The following is a 22223-nucleotide window of genomic DNA, read 5'->3' on the forward strand; positions in this document are numbered from 1 at the left end:
TTTAAAACTCTGGCTAAATTTAGCTCGGGTACCGTGTATGTCGCCGACAGTGACCAATGGCCATTATTTATTCCACGGATCTGCTTTCCTGCAAGGGAAAAACAACCTATTCAATAAAGCCCACATGACCAGCTTGAAGAATTGCCACATGGATCAGCGTCTTTTGCAACACAGATACAGATAATAAAGAAAATAGTGACTCACTACAATAGTCAGCAACATGCATTTGGTCACGTCGGTCAAGAGCGCTTCGGCATATTTTCGAACTCCGGCTAAATTTAGCTGGGACACTTTGTGTGTGGCCGGCAGTGTAAGTACAATGGCCATTATTTATTCCACGGATGTCCTTTCCTGCAACAGAAAAACAACCCATTTAACAATGCACATATGACCAGCTTGAACAATGGCCACATGAATCCGCGTCTTTTCCCATTTTGTTCTTTTTTTTCCTAATGTACGCCATCGTACACACATTTTTTTATTCTTGCACTGACCATTGTTTTCATGCTTTTCTTTTCATTGAGAAATAAAACTCATTCTTTTGAGGCTCAGAAAGACTCCCTCAGATTTCTGCGTGTCAATTACGCTCTGTTCTGAGAAATACGCGGGCCATCCCTCAAAACGCAGTTAGGCATTACAAGTACGGTTTCAACGCTTCCTGTTACTCCCAGACAACCTCCTTGTCAGTGTAGATATCCGACCAAAGAGACAATAGCCGCAGGTACTCATTGAGTAGGTAAAGAGTTCTAGCTGCACGCTTTCAGTATACACTACGCAACGACGTATGTATGCGTTTATAAACTAGACAGAACAATGCACGCAGCTTCTTACACCACTGCTTTAAGCAAGGTTTTGCATAACGTGCTGCGCAGTGCTCGGAAAACACCATCTGCGTATTAACCTTCATGACTGCAATTTCTCCAGTTCTGGGGGAACACAAAGCGTAGGTCCTCGCCATCAGATTGCTTAGCAGTGCTTGATTCATCCATTCTGGCTGGGTAAGTAGCTATGGTGGGCGATATCATCACACAATGATGACGAGCTACGAAGTTCTAGGTTAACTAAAAACGTGACATTTTTACGGAACTCAGCGCAAAAGCCTCTGTGAGCCATAGTGTCGATGTAAATGGTGGGCCGGGTAGGTAGGGTCGATCTGAGCCTGTTCGTATGCGGTGGTCTCATGTTGCACCCTACAAAGGATTACCTCTTCCACCAACGCGTTAGGCGAACGCCTGTGGCCTTGGAAAAGGCCGCCGTAGAAATTTGAAAACAAGGCATGGAATGTGAATTCGTATGCCAAAATTCACCCTTAAATGGGCGGCGATAATAAATGTGTTCTTTGCAAACATGCAGTGACCTTCGTGATTGCATACACGTAGATGACTGGCGTAGTGGACGAAGCTCGGACTTCTAGTTTGAACCTTCCACGTCATACAATAAGCGATACGTGGAGAGTTGTGCCAAGGAGGCATTCGTAGCCACAACATCGCAACTTGTTTCTTGGGGGGCTCTTGAGGCTGAGAAAAGTTACAGAATGCTGGTTATAGAGCGCGCTGGCGGTGCCTAACTGGCGATGCATGCGCTTTACCAAGTATTAGTCTTTCGGTAGGGCGAATTGCTGCCTGAACGTGTATATAGCGTGTCCTGGAGACGATGCTCAGTATAAGGTTTCAAAAGGTTCCGACACATTAAAAAGCTGGGCAAATATGTCACTTCAAAGATTGAAGAGTGAAACGAAAGAATGAACGAATTAAAAAAAAGAAGAATACGAGACTCAAGGACGAAGCGTAGATTACCACCTGTTGTGTTCGTCTTGCATCCTTTCCTTCCTTCACTGTCAAAACTGGATAGAGCACAACGATGAACGTCCATCCTATAGACCATTTAATCGTTTTGCTAAACACTTCAAGCTGATAAACTTGGTAATAATTGGAGGTTCGCAGCATACATCTGACTCGGTCTCTAGGCCTGGACAGTAAAGTTATTGCAATTGTTCACTGAACATTCAGAACACCGAAGAACAACACTGAGAGACAGTGCAGCTGATTCCGCACACTCGCATCCAAAACAACCATCAGATTTGTGTGAGCTTAACGGTAATGATCAGTACTGCATATTCCCAACTTTTCGTTAACTTACAGGAAACATCACTTTGGCAATATTACTACACTGAACATAAGAGAGCATAGTGGCGAACAACATTAAGGGCCAACTTGTCAAAATATGTCAGTAAATGTTTCGCGCACGCGGATGTTGAACCACAATGTGCGTTGGTCTTCAGGATGAGCGAAATAATCTAATGTTATAGAAGAAATTTTACTGGGAAATATGGCGCCGGCGTCTGCGTCGACTGCAAGCAGTGGTGCTGTCCAAGTGTCAGAACGATGTTCGGCAGTTGTTTTTGCCTGAGCTCAGTGCTGAGTGAATAACTGACCTTCTCAGAAGTGCAGTAAGCTTTCGGAGGTTAATTTTGATACAGAAGAATAAAATGGCCCACTGAGCGAAAAAGCCGGCGTCTGCACCTGCGAAATGGCACCAAAATTCCCATTGGCTGCGATACCATGTCATGTGCATGCCTCGACAAAGCTGAGCAGGCGAATAGGAACACCTGCTGCTGCACTGGCATGTCATGCCTTGCTTCAGAGCACAAGACATCGCTGCGACATAACCTGACCCTCGCTGTCATCTCAGAAGCCTGCGTTATGTGCGCATTCCTTGTCAGCATTCTACCTTAGCCTCGATATTCGCTATAAAGAACATAGTAGAAAAAAAGTTGAAATCGAATGAATAAACCTTGCCGGTAGTGAGTGTCGAACCTACGATCCCACGCTCAGAGGCTGAGTGTCTTATCCAGTGGGCTAAACCAGCATCAGAGCTGTAACGCAACAAGGTTGCTAAGAATCTCTGGAGCCAAACAGGCCGCCAATGGAACCTGACCCTGACAACGTTTCATAACCGAACTCTTCTTTAGGATATCATTGGCCTTAGTGAGCTTGGTTGAACGGGTAAGGCTTGTACAGTGGTGACAAACGGCCACGCTCTCTGCTATAGAGGACTATCAGATAAGAAGAAGTAAGGGGTAGGATTCCTAATCCATAAGGACACAGCGGGCAACATTGATGAATTCTACAGCATTAATGAGAGGGTAGCAGTAGTCGGAATAAAATTTAAGAGGTGTAGAATACAGGTAGTACAAGCCTACGATCCAACATCCACTCACGTTGATGATGAAATAGGCCAAATTTATGAAGATGTTCAACTAGCAATGAGAAAAGCGCAACTCAGTATACGGTAGTTATGGACGACTTGAATGCAAAAGTGGGCGGAAAGCAAGCTGGTGAAGAAGCAAATGGCAACTACGGCTTTCATTCACGGAACGCTAGAGGAGAAATACTGGCACAATTCGAAGACAGGAATAACCTTCGAATAATGAACGCCTTCTTTAGAAGGTATGCGTTAAGAGACAAAGCCGGCAATATCATTACTAATATGGATGGGATCGTTCAAGTGGCTGAGGAGTTCTATAGAGATTTGTACAGCCCCAGTGGCACCTACGGCGATAATGGAAGAGAGAATAGTGTAGAGGAATTTGAAATCCCACAAGTAACGCCGGAAGAAGTAAAGAAAGCCTTGGGAGCTATGCAAAGGGGAAAGGCAGCTGGGGAGGATCAGGTAACAGCAGATTTGTTGAAGGATGGTGGGCAGATTGTTCTAGAGAAACTGGCCACACTGTATACGCAATGCCTCATGACTTCGAGCGTACCGGAATCTCGGAAAAACGCTAACATAATCCTAATCCATAAGAAAGGGACGCCAAAGACTTGAAAAATTATAGACCGATCAGCTTACTGTCCGTTGCCTACAAAGTATTTACTAAGGTAATGGCAAATAGAATCAGGAACACCTTAGACTTCAGTCAAGCAAAGGACCAGGCAGGATTCCGTAAAGGCTACTCAACAATACACCATATTCACACTATCAATCAGGTGATAGAGAAATGTGCGGAATATAACCAACCCTTATATATAGCTTTCATTGATTACGAGAAAGCGTTTGATTCTTTAGAAGGCGCAGCAACAAAGTGGACCTGGCAAAGCCCTAATGGTGAAACAATAAATGCCACTGATTTCATACTTCCTTCCGATCCCAGCATAGTGTAGGGTGTAGAAGTGTTAGCGTAAAGTGCACTGATCATAGGCTAGTGGAGCTAGGAATCAGCTCAATTTCAAGAGAGAAAGAGTAACATTGGTCAAGAAGAAACAGGCCAACCTAGATGCAGTAAGGATACAAGCAGACAAGTTCAAGCTGGTACTTGCAAACAAATACGCAGCCTAAGAACAGAGGGATGGAGATGATATAGAGGTAATGAATGAAACCGCAACAAGGCTAGCTTCAGAGGCAGCAATTGAAGTGGGAGGCAAGGCACCAAGGCAACCAGTAGGCAAGCTCTCCTTAGTAACAAAGGTCCTAATAAAGAACTCACAAAGAATGAAAGTGTCCAACTCAATAAATAAGATAGAGTTATGGAAATTTAAATGTTGAACAACAAGGAGAAAATAGGGTATATTCGAAATTATAGAGAAAGACTGCAGAAGCATTAAAAAAGGACGTACCCTGAAGTCACTGAGAAGAAAACTTGGCATAGGACAAACCAAAAAGTATGCACTGTAATATAAGCAGGGTAATATCATCAGGGATTCCGAAGATATAGTAAAAGCTGCGCAAGAAACCTATGCTGGCCTCTACAGTACCCGGAGCAGCCACGACACCTCCATTCGAAGTAATAATGAACAGGTTGCAGAGCTCCTTCTATAGCTAACCATGAAGTTAGCAGGGCCTTGCAAGACATGAAATGAGGGAAAACGGCAACAGAAGATGCAATAGCAGTCAATTTAATCAAAGGTGGAGGAGACACCATGCTTTCAAAGCTGGCTGACCTTTATATGAACTGTCTCACGAGTTCAAGGGTCCCAGAGGACTGGAAGAATGCCAACATTATGCTAATTCACAATAAGGGAGACGTTAAAGAATTGAAGGCCTCTGCAGGCAGAGTCCTTCGTCCTGCAGTGCACATAAATATGATGAAGATGATGATGGTGATCTTTATGAACACCATGAGGTAATTATGAACAAGACAAGCACTCACGTAACGAAATAAATATTGTACCGCGAGCAAGCATTCGCGAAAAATCCATTCATCTTTTTGCCTCGACTACGGACGTTTGTTATATACGACACTGGTTGAAAATATGCTTAAAGGGATACTGAACAAATCATTTGTCGCCGAGATCTTTAGCCCAAGTGGAATCTTGGGTCCTGATACTGGTTGACACAACCTTGCTTTCAAACAGAAACTAGCGAAAAATAATAAATTACATGCATATTACATTACATTACAACATTACATTATTACATTACATTACAATTACATGCATATGACTAGAAATGAAATCGACTTCATACTCTGCGCGCACCCTGGCATCATACAAGATGTAGACTTGCTCGGCAAAGTACCCTGCAGTGACCATAGGATGGTAAGAACTCGAATTAGCCTAGACTTGAGGAGGGAACAGAAGAAACTGGTACACAGAAAGCCAATCAATGAGTTAGCGGTAAGAGGGAAACTAGAGGAATTCCGGATCAAGCTACCGAACAGGTATTCGGCTTTAACTCCGGAAGAGGACCTTAGTGTTGAAGTAATGAACGACTATCTCATGGGCATCATTAAGGAGTGCGCAATAGAAGTCGGTGGTAACGCCGTTAGACAGGAAACCAGTAAGCTATCGCAGGAGACGAAAGATCTGACCAAGAAACGCCAATGTATGAAAGCCTCTAACCCTACAGCTAGAATAGAACTGGCAGAACTTTCTAAGTTAATCAACAAGCGTAAGACAGCGGACATCAGGAACTATAATATGGATAGATAGAATTGAACAGGCTCTCAGGAACGGAGGAAGCCTAAAAACAGTGAAGAAGAAACTAGGAATAGGCAAGAATCAGATGTGTGCGTTAAGAGACAAAGCCGGCAATATCGTTACTAATATGGATGAGATAGTTCAAGTGGCTGAGGAGTTCTATAGAGATTTATACAGTACCAGTGGCACCCACGACGATAGTAGAAGAGAGAATAGCCTAGAGGAATTCAAAATCCCACAGGTAACGCCAGAAGAAGTAAAGAAAGCCTTAGGAGCTATGCAAAGGGGGAAAGCAGCTGGGGAGGATCAGGTAACAGCAGATTTGTTGAAGGATGGTGGTCAGATTGTTCTAGAGAAACTGGCCACCCTGTATACGCAATGCCTCATAAGCTCGAGCGTACCGGAATCTTGGAAGAACGCTAACATAATCCTAATCCATAAGAAAGGGGACGCCAAAGACTTGAAAAATTATAGACCGATCAGCTTACTGTCCGTTGCCTACAAAGTATTTACTAAGGTAATCGCAAATAGAATCAGGAACACCTTAGACTTCTGTCAACCAAAGGACCAGGCAGGATTCCGTAAAGGCTACTCAACAATAGACCATATTCACACTATCAATCAAGTGATAGAAAAATGAGCGGAATATAACCAACCCTTATATATAGCTTTCATTGATTACGAGAAAGCGTTTGATTCAATCGAAACCTCAGCAGTCATGGAGGCACTACGGAATCAGAGTGTAGATGAGCCGTATGTAAAAATACTGAAAGATATCTATAGCGGCTCCACAGCCACCGTAGTCCTCCACAAAGAAAGCAACAAAATCCCTATAAAGAAAAGCGTCAGACAGGGAGATACGCTATCTCCAATGCTATTCACAGCATGTTTACAGGAGGTATTCAGAGGCCTGGAGTGGGAAGAATTGGGGATAAAAGTTGATGGAGAATACCTTAGCAACTTGCGATTCGCTGATGATATTGCCTTGCTTAGTAACTCAGGAGACCAATTGCAATGCATGCTCACTGACCTGGAGAGGCAAAGCAGAAGGGTGGGTCTGAAAATTACTCTGCAGAAAACTAAAGTATTGTTTAACAGTCTCGGAAGAGAACAGCAGTTTACGATAGGTAGCGAAGCACTGGAAGTGGTAAGGGAATACATCTACTTAGGGCAGGTAGTGACCACGGATCCGGATCATGAGACGGAAATAATCAGAAGAATAAGAATGGGCTGGGGTGCGTTTGGCAGGCATTCTCAAATCATGAACAGCAGGTTGCCACTATCCCTCAAAAGGAATGTGTATAACAGCTGTGTGTTACCAGTACTCACATATGGGGCAGAAACCTGGAGGCTTACGAAAAGGGTTCTGCTGAAATTGAGGACGACGCAACGAGCTATGGAAAGAAGAATGATGGGTGTAACGTTAAGGGATAAGAAAAGAGCCGATTGGTTGAGGCAACAAACGCGGGTAAACGACAACTTAGTTGAAATCAAGAAAAAGAAATAGACATGGGCCGGACATGTAATGAGGAGGGAAGATAACCGATGGTCACTAAGGGTTACGGACTGGATTCCAAGGGAAGGGATGCGTAGCAGGGGGCGGCAGAAAGTTAGGTGGGCGGATGACATTAAGACGTTTGCAGGGACAACATGGCCACAATTAGTACATGACCAGGGTAGTTGGAGAAGTATGAGAGAGGCCTTTGCCCTGCAGTGGGCGTAACTAGGCTGATGATGATGATAATGATGATAATGATGATGATGATGATTATTGTTGTTATTATTATTATTATTATATTGTCGCAAAATACCACGTCTAGCGGCCGAACCGTGAACTACAGAATGTGACGTTACTGTGACGTTGCGGCGGATATCGGTATGCCAGTCATCGCCCGCGTTTCTCCACCTGCATGGATGGCGCCGGACTGCAGCGAACCTCGTCTTAACAACGCAGTTGCTCTCAGCTGCGTACTTCTTTTCGCAAGAGGAACATGCGCCGAAGCCTTAAATGTTTGTTTGTGTTTTATGCTGCTTTGCGATGTGATGAGTGAAGCAAATGACACAACGCAGGAAAATGCATCTACTCTGCTGCGCGCAAGGGTGTGGAAAAGTATCGTTGGGTGAGACAAGCCCGGTCATACCTCTCCGACAGAGCCGAAGCTCCGAATGACATGGATTCGTGCTGCGCGCTGATCGCAGCCATCATGTGTACAGTGAAGGTGTGACTTTCTGTGCTCCGAACACTTCGAGGACAGTGACCATCAGACGGGCCCTGGTCTACTGTAGAGCTGCATCATGTCAGCGAAAAGCCAGCGCCTGAAATCTGGCGCTGTCCCTTGAATTTTCTACAGAAAGCGGAAATGAAGGAACGGAGAAAGCGGAGGTGCATTCGAGAAGACGAAAAAAGCTATGCTTTTAGTTCTTCATTGGTCATCGGGAAAACCAAGACGAGATTCGCGGGCGATGAGCAAAGGCATCGTGCCACCTTTATACTGCTGCTCTCTCGAGCGGCGTTTGCTGTGGCATCCTAGTAGCACGGTCCTTCAATACTTTTTATCTGCTCATGGAACTTCGGCGTAACGCTATGGGGGAGCTTTAATATAGTGTCCGCCGTGGACCAACCACAGCGCTGGCGCAAGTGCAAGGTGAACTGGGGCAGACGACGAAAGGACACAACGAGCGTTCTACGCGTACGCCCGCTATCCCGCAAGGGTCCACTGCCTGTATCGGCGAGGGAATATTGTCGACACAGCGCGCAAATCACCGCCCTGTTTCGGTGTTCAGAAGCTTCACCGCGAACAATTTTGAAACAACTACAATACCATGCTTCATTTTCAGCCTCAAAAGTGTTCAAAACAGCGGCTTAACTCATTGAGCAAATTGTACGCTTGGACTACTACATCCTTAGAAAGCTACTGCAGAGCAAGTTCGCCTCGCCCTTTCATGTATTTACGCCACTCGTGCAGTCACTTCCACTCGAACCTTCAAGGTTGCGCGCTCACGAAACAATGACAGGCGGACGTCAGGCAAGCGCCGGCTGCCCACCTATGTTCGTTATGCTGCTGCTGCTGCTGCAAGCCAGCACACGTGACGTAACGACAGTCGGCCCGCACGTACCGGCGTGCAGCCGCCGCGCGCTCACAATCGTCCAAAATTCAAGCCATCCGCTAAAGAGTATGGGAAATAAACACTGGGTATCGGAACAGTAACGTCTTCCGAGTCAAATTTCTATGCTTCCGTAATTTTTTTTTTCGCATATTTGTGCACCACTCCTTTAACTATCTAAGTAACGGATCGACTGTTGCTGCCATTGCGTTGCTGATTACGTGTTTCTTGGAGTCAGGTTCTATATTTAGTCGCTGTTTTTAGCTTCCCCGCCATGAACGTTACTCACAGAGGTACAAACTGGAAAAAAGCAGCATATGGAGAAAGAATATAATCCGCTGAAGGTGATGGGCGACGTACTTTTGCTAAGAAATATCTGTAAGTTTCACCACTACTGTAAGAATATGTCAATGTTGGTGATATGGGAATTAGTGCGTGTAATAAACATTGAAAATACGCAAAAAAACGATGTGTGCCGCACCTAATTTCGAACAATATTTAAAAAAGAACCAATAGTAATAGAGAAATGGTACCGACTGCATATTATCGGTAGTCGCGTGTACTTACAACCAGTATTTTTTCTTCACTAAACAATAACTACCTAATTGATTTTATTTGGTCAACTCTGTAACCATTGCTTGAATCTCTATCATGACAAATATGAATGTCTAGAGCACTTCAAAAAATAACCTCGTTTTTAAACATTTGTTGCGCGCGTGCGCCTGTGTGTGTGTGTGTGTGTGTGTGTGTGTGTGTGTGTGTGTGTGTGTGTGTGTGTGTGTGTGTGTGTGTGTGTGTGTGTGTGTGTGTGTGTGTGTGTGTGTGTGTGTTATATGCCTATTACGCTGCGCTAAGCCATGCAAGCATCGCCTCGCGAAGCTTCGAGCGAAAAGCGGTACAAAACAAATGTTCACCAACATCAGCCGGGGTGGTTTGGGAGCAGCGATTGAAGCGCGACTATGTGAGACGGGAACAAGTATTGGGAAAGAAAACACTCTCTGTTTGATTGTTTTAACTAAAATGAGAAATAGTTTGATTCATTGAACGAAAGTAAAAAAAATATAATAAATTTTATACACGCGTGGCGAGAAAAGACAACCCTATTTTACATTACCATTATCAATAAATATCTTTTTGAGCATCCACTATAAGAATGGGCAATGATGCCTCTATCACTTGCAATGCCATGCAGGTCTTGAAGCGTGCAGATAGGTGCCCTCGTAAACTTCACCTACAGTGTTGTGTTGCTTTGCTTGTCGATGTATGGATGAATTCGGTGGCGTGGATAATTTAATCGCTTCTTACACTGTTCAGTCAAAAGTACTCAGTTGCAAAAGCCATGGGCCCTATAACGTAAAACTATTCCAATATGTTTCTATTCCAATCTCCTGACGCCAACTTTGCGTAACCACCGACGCAAGCACCGGGCGGTCACCCGCAGGGTTGTCTGAACAGACCTATCAAACACTCTCCTCGTTCATAGGAGGTCACTTTTGTTTGCTTTAAAAACGATTAACATTGCCTATTCTGAGCGGCTTGTCGTATCTAATTGGCTGACAAGAGGCGAGGATAACGCTCAAGTGAAGAGGGATTCGATGGGGCCGAGCCACTGCACTGAAAGTCGATAACCGGATGAAGAGGGTGGTGCCGGCGTCTACGATTGGTCGGCTTTCCCTTACTTAACTTGCGGTGGCTGGTCGAAAATCGCGGCGGCATGCAACGGAAGCTCAAGAATGACGCTAAAACGGACCTTCACCAAAGAAGAGTTGGCAGAATGGGGGATTAAACGTGCCGAAAGTGCTCGAAAACGTTACACGGTCACGCAAGAAGTTTTATTATACGCAAATACACCCATGCTCTCCGGCAGGTGCGAGTAGCCAGCGTCTGAGCGATCGGCGGCAGCCATTTTCTATTCCTTTCGGAACGGGGCAGCATGCGGCTATTCCGAAGAAAATTCAGTTTTGTTCGGCATATTAATTAATCTTTATCGCGTACACGACACCTTGACGCGGTGAATTCTTGCGGTTTTGTGACGTCGCGTGACAGGCAGGTGAAGCGGGTGCAGCCCGAAAACTTTTTACCAATAGCCGAGGGCTAATGGCGAAAAGGGGTCGAATCAGAAATAACCGTTTTCCTTTTTTCTGTCAAATCATCCATAATCAGTGTGTACACATCATATCAAGTGGGGACGTATCGCGGTTTTCGTGACGTCGCCTGACAGACAGGTGAAGTGGGGGTGGTCGAAAAAAGTTTTTGACCAATCGCGGAGGGCTGATAGCAGAATTGGAATAGAAAAGTTTGGAATAGTTTTACGTTATAGCGCCCCATGTATTTATTTACATTAGCTGTATTCGTGTGGCTGCGCTAGCCGACCGGTTTGGTGTCTGACCATAGGAACAGCCCTCAACACCTAAAGCTTTCGTCAGCCTCCAAAAAAATGTGTTCTCTGCAGGGGTGCGATTTCGAAACCCCTACGCCTGGCCTTCTGCCGCGTCGTTTTCCGCGCTGAAAGCTCGAAACGTCCGTCAAGTCGAACGGGGCGATATTTTAATATCCAGCTCTAATCGCAGGCTACCAAAACAAATCTGGTGGCCTTCGTATCAGGGACGTCACTTTTGTTTTTAATGGTTATGGCGTCCCGTTATTTTTTTCTTGCGTCGGAAATGCTACCTTGTCACACAGATGGCGCTAAGCTCCATGAACTACTGGAGTCACTGTATATAGCTCCGGCAGGGAGCCAGACTTGGGATTCCCCTTATAAGAATTACTATTAAAATGTTGTTGGCATATTGTTGATGAGTTATTGACTCAATAGCCTTTGAACTAAACCTCGACAATTGTTGAAAGCCGACAGCAATATTCCAACAATAAAGTTGTCGAATGTTAACAACAAAAAAGTCGCTGACTAAATGCATTTGCCATATAGTTGAATAGTATTAAGTATTATTGAGGAATTGTTGAGTAGTTCACAACACCAAATTCGTTGACTAAATTGTGTTCGCATATTTATGAATAATATTGAGTATTATTGAGCTATTGTTGAGTGTTTACAATAATACAGTCGTTGAATAAATGCTGCTAACTTATTGCTGAATAACATTAGGTCTTATTGAGCAATATTCACTTTGGAAATATGTGTGAAAAGCACATGCGCATGTGTGTGTGCGTCTTTTGCATATATATATATATATATATATATATATATATATATATATATATATATATATATATATATATATATATATATATATATATATATATATATAGGTTTATTGATCACTTAATCACCATTGCGCATATACAGGGTGTGGTTTCACGTTGCTTGAACCATAGACATATCTACCGAGTGGGCAGGGAGACATTGCCCCCTGCCCACCGTGTCATCAACATCATCATCAGCCTGGTTACGCCCACTGCAGGGCAAAGGCCTCTCCCATACTTCTCCAACTACCCCGGTCATGTACTAATTGTGGCCATGTTGTCCCTGCAAACTTCTTAATCTCATCCGCCCACCTAACTTTCTGCCACCCTCTGCTGCGCTTCCCTTCCCTTGGAATTCATTCCGTAACTCTTAATGACCATCGGTTATCTTCTCTCCTCATTACGTGTCCTGCCCATGTCCCATTTCTTTTCCTTGATTTCAACTAAGATATCATTAACTCGCGTTTGTTCCCTCACCCAATGTGCTCTTTTCTTATCCCTTAACGTTACACCTATCATTCTTCTTTCCATAGGTCGTTGCGTCGTCCTCAATTTGAGTCCTCCAGGTTTCTGCCCCGTAGGTGAGTACTGGTAAGACACGGCTATTATACACTTTTCTCTCGAGGGATAACGGCAACCTGCTGTTCATGATCTGAGAATGCCTGCCAAACGCACCCCAGCCCACCATGTTGATACACCTATATTTCAAATTACGTGACTTAGCCCCTCCCCCACTTAAGCAAGTGGGGGAGGGAAGCGCCCTTTCACGTTACTGGTCGCCCCCTGTCCCCCCAGTAGACACATTTGTGTTCAAGTTACATGAGACACCCTGCTTTATTTGCAATGTTAACGCACACTCTCATTCCCAGACGTTTTCTTATGCCGGGTGTGGCTGCTAATGTTAACCAGGGTTTAAAAATATGGGAATGACACGTAGCTGGATAGAACAAAGGTAACATTGTTTGTCGTCGCTTGGTGATACTCAAATTATCTTTTTGTTTGGGCCCAATTGAATTATTATTCTTAATTAATTCTTCGACTTCGCAAATATTATATTTAAGTGAAAACCACCAATGGGAAAATTCTTGAGCGACAAGCAAAACTCGCGATACAGCTTTCTGTTGCTCAATACGTGCGACATAAAAGTGTTTTTCCGAGCGAGCGTGAAAGTGGCCTGCAAATGCACGCAAAATCGCTGCTCGCCAGGCCGCTTGAGGTACCTTGCGTGTATTCGCGGGCTGCTTTCATGCTCTGAAAAATGTTTTATGTGGCACATTGGGCAAGAGAAAGCGGTATCGGAAGTTTTTTATGTCGCTCTACAATTTTCTCAGTGAAACGTTTAAGTACGTAAAACAGTCTGCGTGCGCGTGCACACACCTACACACGCACGCACACACACACAGACATATATATATATATATATATATATATATATATATATATATATATATATATATATATATATATATATATATATATATATATATATATTGTCGCAGCACTTTGCGCGACTGAGGCAGAGAAAGAAGAATAGTGTGCGCGCGTGATCTCGGGGTAGTCTGCGCCGGCTGGGCCTGGCCTGTAGCTTCCATCTCGGACCTCGTTTCGTCCTGTAAATAAACATCATTCGTAACATCTTTCGTGGAGGTGCGGGGTAAATCTTGGACGATCCTGGACGACCCAGCTCCACCAACTGTCCGACGGAGTAGGCGCTTGGCCGGTTTACGACCACAAGCAGCGGACATGGCCGATTCCGGAGAAGGCAGTGACGACCCCACCTGCGGCGGACCAGACAGCAATCACGGAGGTCAGGCTGGCTACTGGACACCGCTGCGAGAGCCACCCACCTTTTCGGGGAAGGCGAACGAAGACGTCGGCGACTGGCTTAAATACTACAACAGAGTGAGTCGCCACAACCACTGGAGCACTACGAAGCAGCTCGATCACGTGGTTTTTTTTCTCGCTGGAACCGCGCTCCTCGGGTTTGAAAACCACGAGAGCGTTCTGACAAGCTGGGATAATTTTGTAGAAGAATTCACCAAGTGCTTCGGGGACCCGACTTCTAATAAAAAGAAGGCTGAGCAGGAACGTACATAGAGGCTGTTCTGAAATTATGCGGAATCGTCAGCGCTATCATGACAGACGAAGACAAAGTAGGACATCTGCTTAAAGGAATCGCTGAAGATTTTTATAATTTTCTTATAATGAAGGAAGATCTTAGTACTCCGTCTGATCTGAAGAAACAGTGCCGGGCGATTGAAGCGCTGAAAATGAGAAGGATTGGGCCAAAGTTTGGACGCTTGGACAATGTTACTACTATTGCAAGTGAGTCCGTCCCAACGCACGACATCTCCTCGGTGATTCGGCAAATGGTTAAAGAAGAGCTTGAACGCCTTAAAGTTGTTGACAACACCCATGTGTACCATCAGTGTGCATTTGATCATCGCTCTCGTGTGCCACCGGCCACCTGGGCCCCTCAGAGTTACCGAGAACTTCGCAGGACCTATGCTGACCGTACGGAGAGCAGCAACTTGCCACCGCAACCGACAAGTCTGGGACGCCGACAAGATGCACCACAATGATTTGTTGCGCGGGCTCTTCCCTCCTACAACCAGCGTGAGAGTACGTTTCCACCCATGACACCCATATCACCGGTGTCACCCGCGGCAAGCCGTGACTCCCGCATTTGCTACAGATGCGGTGTACCTGGACACATTGCTAGGTATTGCCACCACCGCCAGCAGCGTGCTCCACGGTTTAAGTCCTACACACCCCGCGTGCCCGCTGACGAGCCCTGGCCGTATCCCAGTTCCTTCCAGCGGATTCAGCAGGGACGCGCGAACCGCAGTGACTCCCCCGTTTCCGATCGCAGCCTCACACCACCACCGACACGACAACGACGCTTTCCATCACCTCGTCGTCGCTCGTTATCACTGCCGCCGCTGGGAAACTAGCTGGTGCGACCGACGGGGGTGAGGCCGCAATATGTTCATCTTGATCAAGACCCCCTTGTGTAAAATTGTTTAAAAACAAAGTGTGCGTTTTAGTTGACAATGTGAGTGCTTTTGCTTTAGTTGACACTGGGGCGGCAGTCTCTGTTACGAGCAACGTTGCGACCCTACCTTGAAATCTCTACGGGCAGCTGCACGTGAGCCAGCAGGAACAACACCGTTTACTTTTCGTAACGGTTTCCTGTACAAAAAAAAAATACTCGGCTGATGGTCCCCCATTGCTTCTAGTTGTGCCCGAAAACCTGCGCCCTGCTGTCCTTCGTTCCATGCATGACGATATCACGTCCGGGCACCTTGGCTTTGCACGCACACTACATCGACTTAGAGATTTTTCTGGCCCATGCTCTGGAAAACAACGAAGCAGTATGTCGCCAACTGTACTGTTTGCCAGCGCCGCAGGCAAACGACGACGGCCCCAGCAGGCTATTTACAACCAGTTAGGCCACCGACGTTACCCTTTGAAAAAGCCGGTATCGACTTGCTTGGCCCGCTCCCAAAGACGTCAGCTGGCTATCGCTGAATTATAGTATGCGTAGATTATCTTACTCGCTACACGGAAACGGCGGCACTTCCATCCGCCACTGCAGCAGGTGTCTCTTCATTTTTGTATCATCACGTCATACTACGTCACGGCGCTCCCTGGGTTGTCATCAGTGACCGTGGACGGAAATTCACCGTCGACGTCGTTGAAGAACTTTTACGGCTTTGTGGTTCTGCATATCGTCATTCCACTCCTTACCACCCGCAAACCAATGGCCTCACGGAGCGGACAAATCGAACCCTTACCAACATGTTATCAATGCATGTCGCTGCTGACCACAAGAATTGGGACGCCGTCTTACCTTTTGTAACGTACGCGTACAATAGTGCCAAGCACGAAGTTACTGGATACGCGCCGTTCTTTTTGCTGTACGCACGCGCTCCCCAGAGATTTCTGGACACTATTCTACCTTTATCGTGCCAAGAAGATCCTTCCATCACCCAAACTCTGTGTCGGACTGAGGAAGCACATGGACTGGCGCATCTCAGGACGTTGTCCTCACAAGGCCACAGCAAGATTCGCTATGATGCGCGGCATATCCCCGTGAGCTTTAGTCCCGGTGATTATGTTTGGTTATGTACACCTGTTCGCAAAAACGGATTGTACCGCAAGTTTCTCACCACTTACACCGGACCATTCGTTATACTCAGCCGCTTGAGTGATTTCAACTATGTCGTCGCCAAAGTGACGGCAAGTAATCGGCGTTCACGTGCGACGCAAGTTGTTCACGTGACCACACTCAAGCAGTGCAATCACAGGTTCCTTTAACTCGCTCAGCGAGCTTCGTCTGCCCCCAGGGAAAATGTCGCAGCACTGCGCGACTGAGGCAGAGAAAGAAGAAGAGTGTGCGCGCGTGATTTCGGGGTTCTGTGCGCCGGCTGGGCCTTGCTTGCTGCTTCCATCTCGGACCTCGTTTCACCCTGTAAATAAACATCATTCGTAACAATATATACAACTTCAGGATAGAGCCATGCATGGTTCCCGCAAGATTTCATTCGAAAAGTTGATCACTTCTTGGAAAACAAGTTTCTCTCTTTCACGCGCATTCTTTCTTAGACTGGGTGTTTCAGCTAACCTTACTCAGAGTTTAAAAATATGCCGCTGCACTCTAAGACGACGCGACCAAATGCATGCTGCTCACTTTTGCATTTATCGTTTCGCGCTATTTTCGTGTTTTCTAAATTAGACAATGAGTAAAGATTAATTAACCAACTTATGAAGCAACAGTGTTAAGAAAAAAAATTCAATTAGAAAGTTGTAGAGCACTTTGCTAAACATCCGATTAGGCAATTTCTAACTTTCTGTCTTTGAAGTGTTAGTGTTTTATAGCTTACTGCGGATGGTACACGGAGTAAAAAAATACCACGTGACATACTCGCTTGCGCGGCGTCACTGCAGCGCCCCCAAATTGTTCGCATACAAACTAACATAGCATCGAGCACGGCATGCTGCCGCTTAACAGGTGACAGAGCAGTAATGAAGGCGTTGGCTGAGCTATTTGCGCCAGCGATGTGCTTCCCTCGCGGCGGTTATCGACGTCTGCAATACAAGAGTGCCTGCATTTATATCTGATTCTCTCAGCAGTATTTTAAGCGAAGCGCAGTTATAAACACTGCTAAATACACAATGAGGGCATGAAGGGCTTTCGACACAATTTGAGTGTTGACATTCAACACAGCTACAATAATATTTCAATGGACTTTCAATGTTAAGACTTAACGCATTTGCAACAATGCTTCAATCTTTTAATATTGACAAACAACACATTTCAATAATACATCAATGGGCTTTCAACTTTGAGACTCAACAGATCTTGAACAATGCTTAATTTGGCTTTGAACATTGAAATACATCGTAGTTTCAACAAGACACCAATCATCATTCAAATAAAAGCTCCCAATGATGTTTCGACAAAAGCGCGCGGGCCAATTATCAACACTTGTCAACAATTTCCTCAATAATGCTTCAAGAATTCCCCAATGTGCTTTTAATGTCATTTGTTGGCGTTGAACAAGGATATTTCAATAATCTTTCAACATCTTTTTGTAAGGGTCTGTTTTCCATATGCCGCTTCATTGCCATTCGCCGAGCACTGTCACATGGAACTTCGAATTATTGCACAGAAGCCACCCTAACCGTGGCATTATTGCAACGCCCATACAGTGCCGACCACCCGCTTCGATCCGACTTCACGTGTTTCTGGCTCGCCACCCTGTCGGGACGGCTAACTCTGTCATCGCTAAGTGGCATGTCGAGCTAAGGTCAAATCATTAGGTATGTTTTGTCGGTATTATTGAGATCAGCCGTTTGTTTTTACGCTGGTAGAACTAGAGGCACGGCACCAAGTCGTAAAACTGGTTTGATTTCTAGTTTGCAGATGGCGCAAGAACATCAGCACTGGTGATGCGTTGATGATGCGGAAAGCTATAAAAGTGTAACTGTTCACTGCATCAATAATTTACTATCCCGCTCTAGCATGGTACGTGGTCACGGTAGCGAGCAAACGCACAGTAGAAGCCAAATAGACGCCGAGCAGACGCTGTGGCGCAGGTGAACATTTGCAATGTATTTCGCCCGTACTGGGTTTGCCCGGCGTAGAAGCATATCAGATCATTTATATATAAAGGCCAAATGACTGTAGTAGTCATCGCCTTCCGTCGTCCTCACGCGAATCACATTTTCCTTACTTGAAACAGGATAAAAAGTTGTTCCCTTCTTTTTCGCAGTCTTGGACGCTTTATCGCTGCGGCTGCGCTCGGCAAGTAGCACGCATGGCTATCTCAGCTAGTATACTCCCAGGTAAACAGGAATTTCGGCATGAGCGCCAATTTCTCCCCTGGTGATTCGCAGGCCAAACGCTGAGAGGGAAAAAAACAACAATAAAATTAAACCTGCTTCCATGGGAACGGTTTTGTCGATGTACGAGGGGGAAACGCCATCCCGCTTGTCCACTATGCGCTCGACGAGCATACGACTTTCTCTGCAGGTCTCAACGGAAACCAACAGCGCTTGCATATATTTTTTTCAGGCTCCTTTCAGCATTGAGGTGTTTTCAACATGCTTCGGCTTCTAATTTTCTTTTCTTACTTAACATATGTGCAACGCATCTGTGTAAAATCTTCTCCTTTTCTGTTCAAGATGCGCGATCCAGCATACCTCGCCACGCGGATATCTTGGTTTCGGCAAAATATAAGTTGGCAGACAAATTCAATTTATTATGTTTTTATTAGCAATCTATCGCACAACAAGGCATTCAGTACACCATGCAATAATGTAGAGCTGGGTATTTCATTATTCAGTACGAATCGTCGCATCCTGTACGACGATCGTACATACATGACAGCTTCGTACAATTTCTCATAGACAGAATACTGCTACAGAGGTCATGTTTGTTTGCTGTGCGCAACGCAACTCCATCAAAGCAAGTTTTGTCACAACAGTGATTTGTGAACAATAAAAATATTATTAAGAACAGCAGATTAGCATTTCTCGCATACCAGTAACAAAAAATTCCTTTATTTATTTCACGCAACGGGTATGCTTGTTATTCTAAACAACATGCTATACCTAGTGAACTTTCTGCATAGCTTTCCTTGTGCTAATGTGCTGATAAATATCCAGCATTTTATATTGCAAACCTTATGTTATGCCCTGAAAGGGGTCCTTAAGAGACAATAAATGATGATGATGACGATGATGTAGTCTTTTTTCATAAGTGGTTTTGTTTTGCAAAACAATATCCGAGACCACTAGAGCTTCATTCAGATCTGTAACCTTGCGAAAAAAGTGTCATTACGAAATTCCTCCCGGGCATACTGCATATGTTTCTTAAAAGGTCTATTGCACTTCGTTTGTTCTATCGTCATCTAGGGATAAATGGCAGCGTTCCCAGATAGTACCGAATAATGCCAAGTTCTTTTTTTTGGTCAGAAGCAGTAAACACAGGAGAAACATCTGTAAATCGGCGGTTGACTGTCAGTAGAGATTTGGCAAGGTCAGAGTGATTATCAAAGGTATCACTGAATGCGTAGCTTCGGGACATGGAGAATATTTCCTAAAAGAAACGCAAGTTGGCTGCATTCAGTGCATCTGGGTAACCTGCTTAGAACAATTATCTTTTAGTGGTTTTCAAGACCTTCCTCTAATACGCTGAATGTACATTACCCATATTCTTTAACAGAGACCATAGGCTCAGTTTCGTGCGACTAGTATGGAGCATAGGAGAGGTGTCGGAGCTGATAACTAGATTTTACATAAGAAAGGGGCCCTCTTGCATCGTCGCCTTGCAGGGCCCACCAACTCCCCCAGCCCGCCTGAAATAGTATGGCTCTATTCTATGACCTCGGCCATATAAACCCAGTGTCGTCTATTGTTACAACTGTTTCAGACCTGACCACATGCGCCCATCCTGTCCGTTTACAGCGCCAGATGAAGGTGTACTAGCTGGCACAGTGTGTTACCAATGTGGACTCTGCAAGACCGACGACCACGAGATTACTTCTCCAACTTGTCCCACAAAGCAAAAGGCCACTCAGAAGGTTCGTCGCGTGATTGATAAGCAATGGCCTGAGCATCCTGCCACACAACCAGTGCCGAGGTCTAACAGGTTTGCGGTGCTCCAGTGGGATGACGACGACTGGCCAGAGCTCGCAAAGTTCGCAAAGATCGCCGTCGCCTGCTGGTTACACAGAAGCAGAGCGTGCCCGAACATCCGCGTGACGATATGGCAAAAGTTTACAATCAAATTGCCCGCCTTTTAGCGGAGGTTTCCAAGCTTCGACATCACCGTGAACCACTTGCGTGTCGCCGACGTGCAGTGGAGTCTCACACCACTACAACTATCGATTCCACTGCGTCATTTCTGTCACGCCCTGCTGTATCGTTTGCACATTCTAACAGGTCTTCTGCTTCGTTGCCGGATAACTCTACAACATCCCTTTTGCGTTTCGTGGTCAGCCAGTTATCCAACCTCACATCGGTGATTTTGCAACGCCTGGATTCGTAATCAAAATTGTGGTGACAGGTGTTTGTGGTGTGCTGCAGTGGAACGGAATAGGTCTCTCCACGAAAGTGGGGGACCTTAAATCCAGTCTAGGTATGAACAAGCTGCAGGTGTGGGCCCTGTTACTACAGGAGACCAACGCCTGGCCTGCCATTCCGGGCTTCAGTGGATATGCGTCTCCTTCGATGAGTGACCGTCGCGTGCACACAGCTACCCTTCCGGAAAGGCGGCAGTTTATGTTGATACGCGCTATCCTTAAGTCTGCCTTTCTCTAGAAAACTGATGTAAATCATATCAAGAGGTACTGGCAGAAGCTGTGAAGTTTCCCAAAGCAACTGTTGTGGTAGTGTCATACTACGCAAGACCAGCCAGTGGCTCTTCTTCAGGGAATAATCTGGGCTGGTTATTGAATTTCCGTCGGCAATAACGAGCGTGTCCTATATTAGTTGGTGGTGATTTCAACGCCCCTCACCCAGATTGGGGGTACCCTACTTCTAGCCCCCGAGGAAGGCGTGTGCGGGCCGCCTTCGCGGATGCGTTCTTTGTACTACTGAACCATCCCGATTCAGCAAAGCGGGCTGTGCCTCAAGCTCGACGTAGAACATACGCACCGGATCTCATGTGTTGGTCGAGTTCCGGCACTCCTTCTTGGCATCTGGAGCCCGACTGCTGGGTTAGTGACCACCACCCTATCATCATCGGCCTTCATCCGTCGCAGGCCCACCGATTTCGCCGCAAGTCTACTGTGGTCAACTGGGACACCTTTCACTCCGTTCTCCAAGATACCTCTGTGGACTCGTCGCCACTACTTCTTGACCACATGCAAAGCGCGCTCAATGAAGCTACAACCATCAGCTGGGTAGACGTCGATCGACCGGTACCAGATACCGGCCTGCTCAACTTGTGGGCTGCTCGCAGACAAGCTGAGCTGGCAGCATCCCGAGACACCACTTCTGCACAAGCACGTACAAGACTGAATTTCCTTACTGCTAAGGCCCGTAGATATGAACGCGACCTCTCACAGTGGCACTCGCATACGTGGTGTGAGCGGTTTTCATCCAAGACATCGAATGCTTCTCTCTGGCTGGCGAACATTCTGTGCAGTGGAACACGGTTGCCGCCGTCCAGACGCGGCGGCCACAGCCTGCTTCACTGCTGGCTTGTCGCCGGATGATTTCGCCAGAGAAGCAGCCCGGAAGTTTTTCCCTCAGTACGACGTGTTGCCTCAAACAGCCAATGGTGCTTCCTTGGCAGACATTCCGGCACATATCGACAAGTTACCATCTACAGCAGACTCCGAGGGGATTGCAAGCTCTTTCACCATGCCTGAGTTGCTTGCAGAGATAGATGGTACCAGTCGCAAGACAGCACCCGGTCCAGACTCGATTACTTATGCGGCTTACAAGAACTTGAATTGCACTGTGCTGCCTCAACTCGTCGGCACCATT

General features: G+C 45.8%; 1 protein-coding gene across 3 annotated transcripts in view; it reads left to right on the forward strand.

Annotated features, from left to right (window-relative positions):
* Positions 1-867: 867 nt before the first annotated feature.
* The window catches only part of LOC142587509 (BPTI/Kunitz domain-containing protein-like), a 66293-nt gene continuing 44937 nt past the window's right edge, over positions 868-22223 (forward strand). Inside the window, exons 1-2 of one of the 3 annotated variants that reach the window (XM_075698573.1) lie at positions 868-998; positions 12755-12812. The gene's annotated coding sequence lies outside the window, so the exon portion shown is untranslated. The remainder of the gene's footprint in view (positions 999-12754; positions 12813-22223) is intronic. The other 2 variants (XM_075698572.1, XM_075698574.1) reach the window with 2 other exon arrangements.

This window comes from Dermacentor variabilis, chromosome 7 (genome assembly GCF_050947875.1).
Source record: "Dermacentor variabilis isolate Ectoservices chromosome 7, ASM5094787v1, whole genome shotgun sequence".
Classification (NCBI taxonomy): domain Eukaryota; kingdom Metazoa; phylum Arthropoda; class Arachnida; order Ixodida; family Ixodidae; genus Dermacentor; species Dermacentor variabilis.